The sequence below is a fragment of the Papio anubis genome, chromosome 5 (assembly GCF_008728515.1).
Source record: "Papio anubis isolate 15944 chromosome 5, Panubis1.0, whole genome shotgun sequence".
Lineage (NCBI taxonomy): Eukaryota > Metazoa > Chordata > Mammalia > Primates > Cercopithecidae > Papio > Papio anubis.
The window spans coordinates 5,025,177-5,039,404 of record NC_044980.1 but is presented as its reverse complement, the minus strand read 5'-3'; the positions used below and the strand labels follow the sequence as shown (position 1 = coordinate 5,039,404).

Here is a 14,228-nt window from a genome sequence, read left to right as displayed (position 1 = left end):
AGTTTCCTCAGACGGTAAAAGAGTTATCTTATTATAAATAGAACTTAGAAATATGTCCCAGCAACACTAGTGAAAACTAGTTAATACTGAATGTTGAAACATAACCATTGTTTAAGGAATTTCATTTTCTTCTGTCATAATGATGGAGGATGTGGCATATAAGCCCATTTGCTTAGCAGAGCACAATTTCATTGTCATGTGCTACATGTGGAATAGGGATATATAAAAATAGAGCTTTACGGAGGAGAGTCTTTAGAGCATTTGGCCTGCTGAAATTGGTGCTTTCTCCTCATTTTTCTTGTGAAGAAAATAGACATTTGATTTATACTTGCTTTGTTGAATTTCACTGGGCTCCCTCTTCGGCCCCCTCATCTCTACTTCCTGCTGACTCGGGCTCCATTCATCTCAAGGAATATTCTCAGACAGATGGGATACGTGCTGTGTGGCCATGGTCCTCCTAGGTGGTCAGGGAAAGCCCAGTGGAACCCTAGACCTTGGGAACCTTTATGGGATAAACATGGGCTGGAATTAAATTCTAATACCATGTTCATTCTTTCCCCTGTTCTCCCTCTGTAGTTGGATTGTTAAAAGCTTATATAACATCATTCTATGGCCAAATAAAAAAATTGGATAGTATTCCCATAGATGTTTTTTGCCTCTGCTAATACTGAATTCATAATTATCTGTAATACAAAGAAAAAATACATGTGTCTAGTGTTCTATATAATATTCAAAGTAATATATGCAAAGTATTTATCTCACAATAATTTAAATTTATTCCTAAGCAAAGTATTTATAAGTTTCTCACTAGAATCACACCTTGAGTCCCCAACAACATCACGATTCTTTGATGAAACTTCTTTCATCAGAGATACACCTGGAACAAGACTGGGAGGTGTATTTAGAACAGGGAGATGTTCTCCATCCCAACATGTCAAGTTCAGAGCTCAGTGGGCCCAGGCACATGACTTAGAGGATGGTCTAAGGAAACCTTCCTGATTGAAGGCTTTGAAGTCATTACTCATTTTTTGTTGTTTTTTGTTGTTTTCACAGAGTAGATATGCAAAGCATTTGAAGAATTCACAGTTTCGCAATCGGTGGCTTTTAATGGGGTGGCACATGCATTCCTCATATAAAAATCTCCTCACCCACTCTCACCACAAGTCTATCCATCACAGGTTTCTACATCCCATGGCTTGCCCTCTGACGGAGAAGACAGTACTCAAACTTGCACTACATCAAGCTATAATTGTATAAACCTCATTTTTATATTATTAAGATTTCCTATAACAGTCTTTTCAATGCAGCTCTCGTTAAACTAAGCAATGGTGAATCTGGAAAAAGTGTGAACTGTGTCATGTCTCGCAACACAGCTGTCATTGCACCTTTAAAAGGTGTTCTTAGCAATTACTTTGCCTAAGAAGCCCAGGAGGAAAGAGTGGCGCCTGAGTTACATATTAAATCAGTGATGTTGACCTAATGCCTACCAGTCAGAGACCAGGTGGCCAGCCTGGCATTTGCTGCTAAGGTTGCACAGCCCAAAGCCTTGAGCGAATGGGGTCCCTTCCCTCCCTAAGTCGTCTTGCTTTTACAGCTCAGGAAGCTGCAGCTGAGCAAAGCAGCACAATCTAGGCCATATGACTGGAGCCAGTGGAACCTAAGCAGAAGGCAACTCCAGATCCCAGGGTGCACATTCATGTCCGTCTGCCATTGGCATGGTGGAAAATGTCAAAGTCTCTTAAAAGTTCACATTTAAGCTGCCATTGTAGAAAGCTTGAATGCCTCTGGTTTACTCAAGTCCCAGTAGTTTGTGGATAATGGAGATAATTCTTTCTCCACACCCAGAGAAGTGCAGTTAGAAGGGTAAATGGCAGGGTCTCAAATCAAGCCCCACCTCCAAATAAGTCTGCCCACAACACAGATTCTCTAGAAGCCCACTGTTAGAAATGTCTTTCCATGAAAGCAATGCATTAAATGATCAAACTTAAAGTCTACTTTCTTAAATCCATGCTCTTCTGTAATAGGACAATCAAGAGAACATAGGTTCTGTGGAAAGAGGTGTGTTTTCAACTGGGATTGGAGAGAGCCAGGAGTCCATGCACCAGAGACTCCTAATTGTCTCACTAGAATCACAAGTTGGGCACGGAAGACAAGTCTTCTCCAGATCCTTTATTATCTCACAGATCCTCAGCAACCTTTATTTTGTAAAAATATAACTGAAAATATTTTATTTTTGTATTACATAAAACAAATATCACATTGAGCAAATGGTACAACACTAGATTTAAACACTACTTTAATTGACACTTTGGAATCCCAGGCTCAGAGGAACAAATGTGACCGCTTCTTCCTCTTCCAATAAGAAACAGAAAGGGTCTCTCTCAAGGCCATGAGGTCACAGGCAAATTTGAATGAGCATGCTGGTTGATCTCACTTGCTCCCATGAAGTCACATACTGTCAGGTCTGAAGACCTTCCTGGGCTGTGCTCTTTGGAAGTAGGTACCCTTTGGAAGTGGGTAGGACTGAGGTGGAAAGAAAAGATGAAACTGGAAAGTTAAGCTGCTGCAGCACTGAGTTAAAATGGAAGACAGAGACATTGCATCTGAGTTCTCATCTTTCTACATATAAGGAAAACACCTCCTAAAGTCCAGAACAGCAAATCTGCAGCTGACTTGAACCGGTAGTTGGTCTTCTCTGACACCTGAGGGCCTTTTCCTGTGCATTACCTGGCCTCAGATGGTAAGGGGGTCCTGCAAGGGAACCACGGAAGGAAGTGCGTGCTTGCCCAGGGGAAACGCAAATGCTGCCGACCACAAAAGGATATTTTGGAAGGGAAGGAAGACACTTTGCCATATCCTCATCAATGTATATGTAGCCATGTATTCTTAGAGGCTAAAGAGAGGGAAAAGTCTCAAGAACCCATGGATTTTCATTGTTTAATCATATATATAATCATGCAAAATTATATATGTGAGTTTACCAAAGGAGAATCTTAGATTTGGATTTGCAGCCAGAGGCCTCATTTTAAATCTGGCACTCTATTCATGAACAAAAACCTTTCTGACTTCTGGTGACCCAGCCTCTGTTGAACACTCCCTTCTTAAGGATTATTCAGCCCCTGATAAGTTTTATAATTAACTACCCATATGGAGTCCTTCACCATCCCAGGAACTCACTCTTCTGGAATCCTACTAATTTGACAATGTTCCTCTTTGGACATGAAGCCCAGAAGGACACACGGCTCCGGCAGAGGCATCTCCCTCAATAGTGGAGCCCAGAATGACATGCGGCTCTGGCTGAGGCATCTCCCTTAGTAATGCTTGTTCCTTGTTATTGCAACCATCAACCGTTGGTCTGACCTAAGTGCACAGGTCAACCTCTGGGCAGAGTCGCTCTGTGTTGTGGCTCTTCCTGCTCAGGGACTTCCTCTTGCTGCCTCTCTGCATAGAGCACTCTGCCCTCATTCACCCTTATCAACTTACACTCAGCTCAGTTGCCTTGGAGCCCTTCTTTGTTTCTCTCATTAGGTCACATTTCTGGTTAACACTCTTCCCCTGTCCGGCCCACACACCCACTTTCCTGCAGAGGCACTTTTACATTTGAATGAAGGTGTTTGATCAGTGTCTGTATAGCCTGTGTACTTCCTGAGGGCAAGGGTCATGTGTCCCACCCCTCCGTGTGTCTCCCTGTCCAGCCAATGCCTGGAGTGGATCCTAGGCACTGGTTACATGGTGAGGTGGGCACAGGCTCCTCCGTAGGCTTCGTGGGCTGCTCCAGCCTGACTGCTGATGAACAACAGTGGACAGTGGGACAGTGTCGCCTCACCCTTGCTCAGATGTGGGAGTGGGAGCGTGTCTCAGCTGCTGTGGCTTGTGTTTTAATCTATTCTGTGATACTATAACAGAATACTCTAGGCTAAGTGATTTATAATGGACAGAAATTAATTGACTCATGGTTCCAAAGGCTGAGAAGTCCAAGAGGGAGGGACCAACATCTGGTGAGGGTCTTCCTGCTTATCAAAACATGCAGAAGGTGAGAGGGAAAGAAAGGGTGGGAGAAAGAGACAAGGGGTTCAGCTCTTCCTTTTATAATAAACCCACTCCTGAGATAATGAGCTCACTTCCACAACAACAGAATTAACTCATTCATAAGGGCAGGGCCCTAGTTACCTAATCATCTGTTAGAGGTCTCACCTTTCAACACTGTTGCATGGAGACTAAATTTCCAACACATGAATTTCCAGGACATAACAAAGTATTACAAAGTATTATGTCAATCTATAACAAAGTATTACATCGAGCAAATGATACAACACTAGATTGTACTAGATTGTCATGAAACACTAGATTGCACCCTTTTGCTCAATGTAATACTTTGTTATTACCACACAACAGATATTTACTTCTCACAGGTTGGGAGGCTGGAAGTGCAAGATCAAGTCAAACACCATTGGGTTTCTGATGAGGGCTCTCTTCTTGGCTTGAAGACAGCCTCCTGCTAGCTCTGTCTGATAGAATAGGCAGGGCAGTAGTCTCTGTAAATGTTTGCACCATTTAGTTCAGCAGAACCTGTAGAACCAGGCCTTTTAAAGACTGTTTTTGGAGTCAGCTCTCTGTACAACCGGCTAGTATTGGGCCAGACCAGCAGCCCCCCAGCCCCTGGCTCACCCGCTCCCCTGCCACACACATCCTTTGTGATGATGTTCCTTCTTCTGGGATGTTCTGCAAAGACAGAAAAATCCAAAGCAACCACACAGAAAATGGAGCACCAGGGACTGAGTGCCCACCCCATCATGCTGTTTTTGCAGGAAGCACATTTTCCCAATGCAGTGTTTTATTTCTGCTAAGGCTGAGGCTGATAAATTTATCCCTTTTCTAAGAAAAAAAAATTTTATTTTGGCAACCACAGAGCAGAGAATAAGCCCATATTATGCAGGGAGTAAAGGGTGTTATCTTTCGATGGAACAGCACCTCACCTTCTTCTCTCAGTTTTAGATGGATTCTTCCCTGACTGCATATCCCAAAGTAGGACAAACCCATCTTTCTTCACAGCTGACTCATATTTCCTCCTTTCAGTTAGGTATGTTTTATTCATTTATCATATAGAAGTAAAGCAAGGGTCTACTACGTCCATTTCATGTCCTAGACACTGGGCAGGGACAGCAGCATGAACCCTTCTTAAGTTGCTCACAGGCTATCAAGAAGGACAGACATTCAACCAGAGTAATTACACATAGAGTCATGGAATGTGACAAGTGTTAGCTTGGGCAATGGATAAAATCACCCTATATTCTCCTACACATGTCTAATGTTGCTGTGACATCACATTCTCAGCAGATCCAGACTAAAAAATAAATCATAGACATTTAGATGGTACTTGAAACCATTAAAGGAACTAGAGTGCTCTGTTTGAAAGCAAAGGGAAGAGGGCTCAGCTTTTATCCTAGAATAGGAATAAGCAGGAAAACAGAAATCCTAGGTAGGGTGGACTATAGACCAAGCAGCACCATGGGAGTTTATGCCACAGAACCCCCCACCCCCGAAAGTGTCAGGATCTGAAGATGGGGAGACGGATATCTGAAAACAGAGTCTGTGTTTGAACATGTGCATTAGAAGCACTTAGACCTTAGGGTCCTTCTTATTCCCCACCTCAGCAGAAGATTAGACATTTTAAATCTGGACTGAAAGATAGGAGGCATAATTGCAGGAAAGGGGGCCATACTGAAAACATGGGATGAAGTGAATGTACACCCACTGAGCTCTTTCTGCACCAGGCTGTCAGGATATTGGTAGCCAACCTCATGCACCCCAGGCAGGAGGATGGAAGATTTCTCTGCAGGGAAGTTGGCTAGTGCAACTCAGAGTTGAGAGCACCTCAACTCAGTGGTCCTGTGGTGAAGCCCATCACTCTACCAGCTCTGTTGAGGCAGAGTTCCAGGCCTATTTATAATGCCTCACTCTTAAAAGTGAACAGCCAGTCACAGATTAAACCATGTGGGAAAGGACCTGTCATGAAATACAGAGAGCAGAATAAACAAACAGGAAAGAAAAAACTTGAAGGAGATGAAAATAGTACCCAAAGGATGAGAAAATAATCTTATAATACATCTCACTATAATTAATGGCCTCAGAGAGATAAGAAGTTGCAAACATAAATCAAGCATAGAATGCAGTAGAAAGGGAGTATTCAAGGAGCAAAACCATCTCTGAGATATTAAAAATGTTATGCAGAATTTAGAAAGTAATTCAATAGGGTGGTTAAAAAGTAAGGTTCAACAACTGCCTACCAAGTATAATAAGAAGACAAAGAAATGAGTAACAAAAGAGCAGTGCAAATGAAATTAGAAGATTATTTCAAAATATCTAACTTCCAAATAATTTAAATTGCAGAACAAAAGGAATACTGAAACAGACAAAATTATCAAAGAAATAAAATTATCAGGACAGAATGTAAGCCACCCTATAGAAAAATCCCAGAGTACCCAATGTGAAAGCAAAGACATGCAGTATAAAATTTCAGAGCAATGATGATAAGAATGTTAAGGCATGCACAAAGAAAACAAAATTAACATAAAGGATGGACAACCAGGACTAAGTCAGAAATAAATAAAAATGTCTCAATTTTTTTTCAAATTATTACTAATTTATAATTCTATTTTCAGATGGATGATTGATTTCAGTGTGAGATTTTCACACAGAAAGATATTTACCTGAAAATTGATCTTAAAATATACTTGAGAAGATGCTCCCAGTACAAGGGACTGAATTTTTTTTATGTATAAAATAATTGAATACGAGATGCAGAAGTTCCCAAAAGGAGAAAAGCAAAGGTAACGTGAAGGGACATCACAGTGTGATTTCAGGGCACCTGGGGTGGGAAGCAGCCTGGATCAACTGTTCCAGAAAGATGATCTCCAGGAAAGAAGGAAAGAAGGAAGGGACGAAGGGAGGGAGGAGAAAAATCAACAAATTATTTGATGTGCTTGAATGTAAGAAGAGGAAATTCTACTTGGGAGGAAAGTTTAGAGAATAATTTCAGGTAAAAATTCAAATGATTTAAGACATAGAAAAAAATCAAGGCAATTATTAACTTAAGAGAAAACAAAAAGTTTACTTAAAAGCCCAGCCAACATGGTGAAACCTCATCTCTACTCACAAAAAATAAAATAAAATAAAATAATTAGCCAGGCGCGGTGGTGCATGCCTGTACTCCCAGCTACTTGGGAGGTTGAGGCAAGAGAATGGCATGAACCCAGGAGGCAGAGGTTGCAGTGAGCTGAGATCACACCATTGCACTGCAGCCTGGGCAACAGAGCAAGACTACGTCTCAAATATAAATGAATAAATGGATGTAATTACGGCACACAAAATATTCACTTGTGAATTTTGACCTAATCTTAACATTGTAAGTGCTAAATGCTTTGCTGGGAGGAGGGTGGGAAAGCTTCAATGAGAGCTAAAATGTTGTTTTCAGTAGTAAAACAACAAATAATAGCTAAAATGGGAAAAAATCAAGAAATAACTGTACCTATCTATTTTTAAATATGGAAGTATTGTGGCCATAAAATGACATTTTCCACTAAAACAAGCTAAGGCTCCACAAAGAAATAGCAGTTCCTGATCTGAGCGTGAGATGCACGCAATGACACCGAATTATCACATCATACTGGAGTCAGGGAGGCCGGGAGAGTCAGGGAGGCCGGAGAGTCAGGGAGGCCGGGAGAGGCAGGGAGCTGGGAGAGTTAGGGAGCCCAGGAGAGTAAGGGAGGCCAGAGAGTCAGGGAGCCTGGACAGTAAGGGAGGCCAGAAAGTCAGGGAGGCTGGAGAGTCAGGGAGGCCGGAGAGTCAGGGAGCCCAGAGAGTAAGGGAGGCCTGGAGAGTAAGGGAGGCCGGAGAGTAAAGGAGGCCAGGAGAGTCAGGGAGGCTGGAGAGTAAAGGAGGCCAGAGAGTAAGGGAGGCTGGAGAGTCAGGGAGGCCGGAGAGTCAGGGAGCCCAGAGAGTAAGGGAGCTGCGGAAGACTACCAGGGCCACGGAACCCAGAGGCTCTCACTGACCAAAGACAAAAATCGTTGAGCCTCAGTAGGGATAAGCACTGGCCAGGTGAAACACATCAAAATGCTTAAATCGCTGCGTTCACAAGGATTCTAAGAAGAAGAAAATGCTAACTGATCATGATTGGAGGATGTCAAGGAGCCAACTAATTATTTTTAAAAGTTGGAAAATGAAGAGAAAATCAAACACCTCTCCACGCAAGCTATATCACTGGTCTTCCACATGGTTGCAGACAAAATTTTTTTCTACAGAAATATTTCAGTTGATTAATGAAGGCAGAATGATCCAGTTCGAATATCACCATTTTAGAATCCATGAAGGGTGAGTAGATGAAGTCGGTGATCCTCAGTGGCTGCTCCTATCACAACACGAGACACAACCAGACATTGTGTGTCTTCCTATAGAAGAACACAGAGCCACCTTTGATGTGGTCTTGTGGGGAAACAAAAAAATCAAATCTGAAATTGATTGAGTCTCTAGATCCACTTATCAGTTTGTAGGAAATACGGTGGACCATGCTAAATAATACCACAAGGATTCAATCAACAAAATCCGGAATCTGAAATATGCTGGACAAATGTCCAGATTTTTTTAAGTAGATTAATTTTTTTAAATAACAAGAGATGAAGGGAAAATTTACAGGTTAGAAGATACTTAGAGACATTTCAGCTATTCCTCCGTCTCTCTTAGTCAAAGGTTTCCCCCTATTCTGACTTAAAGGTAGAAATGGAAGCTTCCATCAGGCTGCCCTTGAATCTGTAAACATCTCTGTAGCTTCACACAACAAAGAGCTTGAATAACAGCCCTGCACACCTTCAGGGCGACTGACAAACTTCTGATCCTCATCACGTCCCTGTGTCTGCATCTCCCCTGTGCCTCCCAGAAGGACAAATAGGCGGTAATGGCGCACACTGGGTCCTCCTCCTCCCTCCTGTCTATTAGAGGGAAAGACGTTTTCCCTCGAATATATTTCTTCCTCCCTATCCACCTCCATGCCGGCTCCTTTTCACTCACACATCACTCTGCTTCCTCTTTCTAATGATCAGATTCCAGAAATGCTGACTCTGTTCTCATTGTGACCAGAATGTTAGACAGGCTACCTGCCTGCCTTTTTAGATCTCGTGACTTTGAAATGACAGGGACTGAATGTGGGGAAATAAAAGGTCAGCTGATGTAGGAGTAGGAATAAGTGGTCTCTCTCTCTCTCTCCCCCTTCCTCTTGTTAAGAAAAAGTCTAACATGCACACAAACGAAACGCTATTTATTACTATGTTGTAAATGGGCACCATCAAGGCAAGTACTAATGGGATATTAAACCTATCATTAACAGCAAAGGTCTGAATACAGAGAAAACTACTATTTATAATATCTTTACCTAATTGCTTACCCCCAGTAATACAAGGGCAAAAAGATTCCCAAAGGAGTGCCAGGTCTCCCAAATACTACAGTCCTTACTGAAAGGAGTAAATAGCCTCTTTTCAAAAAGGAAAAAAAGAAAAGTTCACGGGAAAAAAACTGACAAAAGTGATTCAATATTATGATATTACATTTCTAACATGCAAACACTATAAAAATAAGGAAAATAAGGTATCTAAAGGAAAGAATTCATAATCTCATATTTTTAGTATCACATCAATTTTAATTGGTTTATGTTTCTTGAGAAATATTTTTCAGAATATTTAATGCAATAGAAGCAAGTGTATATGTGATTTAACAGTGCATATTAGGGAGGCCTCCAGCAGGAAACAGGGTCTACCTTCAACAGTTTAGGTGGCAAGTTTCTAAGGGAGGGACCCCATGAAGCGTGGGATGGGTTAGGAGAGCAAACAAGAGATGCTGAGCTGCTGAAGACCAGCAAAACCAGGAAACTACCATGGTTAGGGAAGTGAGTGTTCCTGGAGCCCAGAAAGATCCCAAGCCCTAAGGAAGGAGCACTGAGCAGGAGCTGTAGTCCCAGAAGGACGTGTTTCCTGCTTGCAAGGCAGGACGGGATCATGGGATGGAGGAAGCAGTGAATAAATGCTCAAATCTATCTCCTCCTTCCCTTGCTCTGCTTCCCATTTGCTGAGCCTAAGCGGGATGCACAGCTGGGACCCCAAGTGCTGCGTGTCTGCAAGGCTGAACCCCTGGAGCAAAAGGAGGGCAGGAAAGGATGGGAGAGCCATCTGGGGACTGGATGTGGAGGAAGAGGCAGCACCTAGGGCAACTCATTTTCTCTGAGTTAATTTTTTATATTTCTTTCCGGACACAGAAAGCTTAAAGCATCTGGACTAGATTGGGACACATTTTTCTTCCTTCACTATTATTACTGCTGTTAGTGAAGTGAACTAGGCTGGGGAATACTGAGTATTGCCAGAGCTTTAGATCCAGTGACCAGAACCAGCAGCATTCTGGTTAAACTTCTAAGTTGTCCTTAATGTTTCCACCCCATGAGAAATTGAAGCCAGGTTACCTTGGTGTAACATAAGTTGGTCTATGTGTTACCCGTGGAGGGTGTCCAGGTTCTTGGCATCTTGAACAAAGAATCGGAAAAAACGTACAAAGCAAGGAAGGAATGAAGCAATAAAAGCAGAGAGTTATTGAAAATGAAAATATACTCCACAAGATACCAGAGAGCCTAAGCAAGCAGCTCAACAGCCAGATTACAGAATTTTCTGGGGTTTAAATACCTTCTAGAGGTTTCCCATTGGTTACTTGGTGTACATCCTATGTAAATGAAGTAGTGGCCCATCATCAGTCTGATTGGTTGCAGGAGGGAACCAATTAGAGGCTAAAGCAAAGTGGCAAAGTTATACCCTATACAAACGTCTGATTGGTTGCAGAAAGTGACCAATCAGAGGCTGAAGTGAAGTTACAAAGTTCTACTCCTGTACAAATGAAGACTTGGCCAGCTACCACCAGCCTGACTGGTTGCAGGAGAGGACCAATCAGAGGTACTTTTAATATCTCATTTGCCTCGCAGAAAAAGTGGAGAGGGAGGTGTTGCAAAGGGAGTAGTCTCTGGTCCTTTTGTTATTTGGGCATGGAAAGTTGGGGTTTTCTTTTTGATTTAATTCTAGAAGTCAGGGTGAATTGGCCCTAGGTTCCCTGTCTCCAGACCCTATTCTGCCTTTTCCTGCCTCATATGTGGCAAAATATTTCAGCTGTCCTGGCTGATCTTCAGCTAACTTAGTAACTTTTAGATTCAACTCTCTAAGACTTGGCTCATTGACTACAAACATCTTTACCTGTCAAGTGTATGTCCTTCCTATTCCCACAGAATATAAAGAGATAATATGTAAATCCCAATTTAAATGTGTGCAGATGCTGAGCTGAACAAGGATTCAGAGATGGATAAAGAAAAGTCTGTACCTCTCTTCGGGCAGACCCAGGCAGTAGTAAGGTTTATCAGTAGTGTTCAGAATTCATTATTTATTTAATTTCAAAGCTCAACACCTATATTGCTTTATCACAAAAGGAAACAAAAATATAGCTCCCAAGAAATGCACATCTGGGCTATGTTCCAATTGTAACCTCCTGTCTGCTTCTTGTTTTACAGTTAAAAAGAGAATTAATCAATTTGACATGGGGCATGAGTTGAAAGAATGGGGCAGACATCTCTTTGAAGGGCCTCCTCTCACTCTCACTCCATCCTGATTGACAGAGAGGATGATGGTGCATCACACTTCGTCTTTCCCTTAGCTGTCCACACCCTAGTCTCTTCATTGCATCTTCTTCAGTTATCCCAGTTGTTTGAGCCATCTTTTATTGACTGAGCTGACATTAATAAAGCTATTAAAATGCATTTACTTTTTATTCCAGATGTGATAGGAAAGTATTAGAGGGTTTCAAGAAAGGCAATGATACTATTTAATTTCTAATTTTAAGACATAATTCTGGCTACAGTGTGGAAAATGGACGGTAAGACTAGTTAGGTAATCACAGTGGTGCAGACATACAGTATTGGTGGATGAGCCTTGGTTGATAGCAATGGAGGTGGTAAATACAGGTCTTATTTATGCTTTCAAAGTAAAACCAATACAATGTGCTGATGGTTTAGACGCAGGTGTCTGGGGTCAAAAACATCCCTCAGATATCTGCCTGAACAACTTAATGAAGAAACATCTTGTTTACTAAGGTGGGAAACTGAGAGGACTTTAGCAGAAAAATTCCAGAGTTTTATTCTGGAAATTTAAAATTAAATATTCCTTTTAGACATCCAGGTGGTGGTATCAGAATTTACAAGTTTAGTGTTCCAGAGAGAAGACATACATTTGAGAACGCTCAGTTCATGTGGCATGTAGTATTTCAATAGTCATCTTAGAAGAAAAATTATAGGCAGAAAGAAGAGTTCTAGGGAAACAGATCTAAAATGATTCCAAAATTTAAGGATTGTGAAAGAGGGAACAAGAAAGCAAAATAGTCTCAAAAGGAAGTTCTAGTAAGATAGGAGGGAATGCCTGTGAGTTTCATTTTTCTGCTACTGTAAAAACGGGGGTATGCATGTCTATATAAAGGGAGTTCTGGAATGGAGATCTGTTCATATAAATTCTATAAAGCAAGTCCAGGACAGCAACCCAGTGCATTCTCTCTAAAAATAAATCTGTGTTTATATGTGATTGCATGTGTGCATATATTCAAGCATGTATCCATGCACACATTCAGGCATGCATTGTACAGACTTGTGGTGATACACGTTATGCATATATTCAGGCGTGTATCCATGCACACACTCAGGCATGCATTATACAGACTTGTGGTGATACACATGTTATGCATATATTCAGGTGTGTATCCATGCACACATTCAGGCATGCATTATACGGACTTGTGGTGATCACATGTCATGCATATATTTAGGTGTGTATCCATGCACACATTCAGGCATGCATTATACAGACTTGTGGTGATACACATGTGTGTGCACATTTCTTCACTCACAGTCATATAGACATGATAACACATGATTCCTGACCACCTGTTCTAAAGCGAACCAGTCTGTTTTATTTTCTGGGAGATCAAATTGACATTTGAATTATGTGTAGAACTTTAAATATATTCCTATTGAATATTTTGACAAGGTCTTTCATCCGATGTTCTCACTGAGATGCTAGGAACCAACTGTTCAACCATAATTACATAAAATGAGAAAACAGAATAAGAATAAGTGGGAAACTTGCCCGCTGGATAATTGGAAATAAGCCTTAGATTTCTGATATCTTGCATTTTGAACATAGTATTAGGTATCTGTTGCTACACAACAAATTGCCCAATACTTTAAAAAAATGTATTCTCAGAGTATCTTTGAGCTAGGAATCTGGATGTGCCTGAGCTGAGCACCTCTGGCCCAAGGTCTCTCAAAAGGCTTCATTCAAAGTTTGACTTGGAGAAAATCCTCTTCCAGGTTCTCTCCGAGGCTACTGGTGACTCCAGGTTCTTGTCCTCACTGACTGTTGACCAGAGGCATCCCATCCTTGTCTTGGGCCTCTGCAGGGCAGCTCACAGCACAGCAGCTGGCTTCCCTCAGAGCAAGTGAGTGACACCAGATGCCCAGATTGGGGAGATTTAAATTATTTGTATTGATATATATGTTGTATATTAATGGGGTACATATGATTTTTTTGTTACATGCACAGGATGTAACGATCAAGTCAGGTATTTAGGGTATCTGTCACCTTGCGCATTTGTCCTTTCTATGTGTTGAGAATATTTCAAGTCATCACATCTAGCTATTTTGAAATGTACAACACATTGTTGTTTACTGCAGTCACCCTAATCTACTGTCGAACACTAGAACACACTCCTTCTATCTAACTGTATATTTTTACCCACTTACCAACCGCTCTTCATCTCCCCTCCCCCTCCACAAACACCCACATCCTCCCAGCCCCTGGAAGCTGGCATTTTTGCAGTCTAATCTTAGAAGTGACATCCCCTCTCTCCTGTCCACTGTATTCCTGAGAAGCCAGTCATTAAGTCGAGCTCATGCTCAAGGGACGGTTCACACAAGGTCACGAACGCCACAGAGCAGGAGTAACTGGGGCTCTCTAAGGGGCTGACTGCAACCGATAACGCCAGAAAACTGCATTTCTTGATGCAGTGCTAAGAGATCACGTGTATTTGACAAGGAATTTGCAGGGAGCTTCAGATATTCTGTAACCACTTTTGATTACAGAAATGGAGCCTCCAAGCTGCAC

General features: G+C 41.7%; 1 long non-coding RNA gene across 1 annotated transcript; it reads right to left on the bottom strand.

Annotated features, from left to right (window-relative positions):
• Positions 1-2,213: 2,213 nt before the first annotated feature.
• Positions 2,214-13,849, bottom strand: LOC103884925. The gene is made up of 2 exons (XR_647754.4): positions 10,505-13,849; positions 2,214-2,523 (listed from the first exon to the last, which is right to left on the bottom strand). It is a non-coding gene; the product is annotated as an uncharacterized LOC103884925 (long non-coding RNA).
• Between the last annotated feature and the right edge of the window lie 379 nt (positions 13,850-14,228).